A 1,341-nucleotide genomic window follows, 5' to 3' on the forward strand; every position below is an offset into this window, starting at 1 on the left:
TTATAGTGGAGAAACAAAAAACTCAACAATTTCGGAAAATGGTTTCTGAGTGTCCGTTAAAGAATTGGAAGTCGAGTAGCGCCAAGACTAGTGCTAATGGTTGGCAAGTGCTGTAAACAGTGGTGAAGCTAGAAATTCAAACAATTATGAAGCCCCGTTCTTCTCAATATTTGGACTTGGCCTGCCTCTTAATTGTCATCGCCCCGCCCCCACCCTGCGCCGTTTACTCTCCAAAAAATTTGGAATCGCACCGTACCCGTCTCGACCCGCGGTTCCACTACCTTGTTTGCCCACCCATAATGTGTACCACCATTTATATCATCTCTCTAATAAAGATGACACCTATATTGTTGATAGATCCTATCTCTATTAAAGAGGAACCTAGATTACCTGCCCTGACCTGCGGTTCCACTACCCCTTTGCCCACCCCTAATGTGTACTGCCATTTATATCATCTCTCTAATAAAGATGACACCTATATTGTTGATGGATTCTACCTCTATTAAAGAGAAGATATAAATGATAGTACATGGATAGTAAGTGTAGCACTACCGACATTCACATTAAATGATATCAAGACTTTTTGTATTAAACGCATAATTTAACGGTATTAGGTTTGTATGTCATGAGAACTTTTATTTGATGTTTATATAATATTGACACTATCTTTATATAAGTTTTTTTTTAGTACATCGATATTTTTACATTAAGGGAAGATAGAGCTTGGCAAAACTACATAATTAGCAGCTTAAGTTGATATCAAATTCGTCATCTACGAGATTCGAACCTAAGATCTCTCACTTCCAAATAAAGAGGAATACTACTAAACCATAATACCGAATAGTATCTTAATATAAATTTAGGATTGGGTGGCTAACTTATTTTAGGATTGGGCGCGTGGCTGATCTATCGTACTCGAGCTGGTGGTTTTATTATATATGTTGTTGTTTGTATGGATTGAAGTTGTGAATATATAAGTTCAGTTATTTACGTCTCTTCAACCCGAATAATGAAAGGTATAGCTAACACCCTGCACTCGAATCTTTTACAAAAAAAAAAAAAAAAAAAAAAAAAAAAAAAAAAAAAATATTAGTAATATTATTGTCATTTAGTATTACAGTCTAGTTGTATTCCTCTTCACTCTTCACTTGTAAGTGAGTGGTTGACAAAGACGAATTTAAAACATATTATTGCTAGCTCATTATGAGGCTAAGCCCATCCTCCTTCCCCTTAGTATACATAATATAAGTTGTTTAAAGAAAAAGGTAATATTATAATATCAAGCCCTTTATCTAAAAGGGTCCAGTTTTGGGGCAACAATCCAAACGGTTTATTTTGTAA

Source organism: Pyrus communis, chromosome 9 (genome assembly GCF_963583255.1).
Source record: "Pyrus communis chromosome 9, drPyrComm1.1, whole genome shotgun sequence".
In the NCBI taxonomy this organism is placed as follows: Eukaryota; Viridiplantae; Streptophyta; class Magnoliopsida; order Rosales; family Rosaceae; genus Pyrus; species Pyrus communis.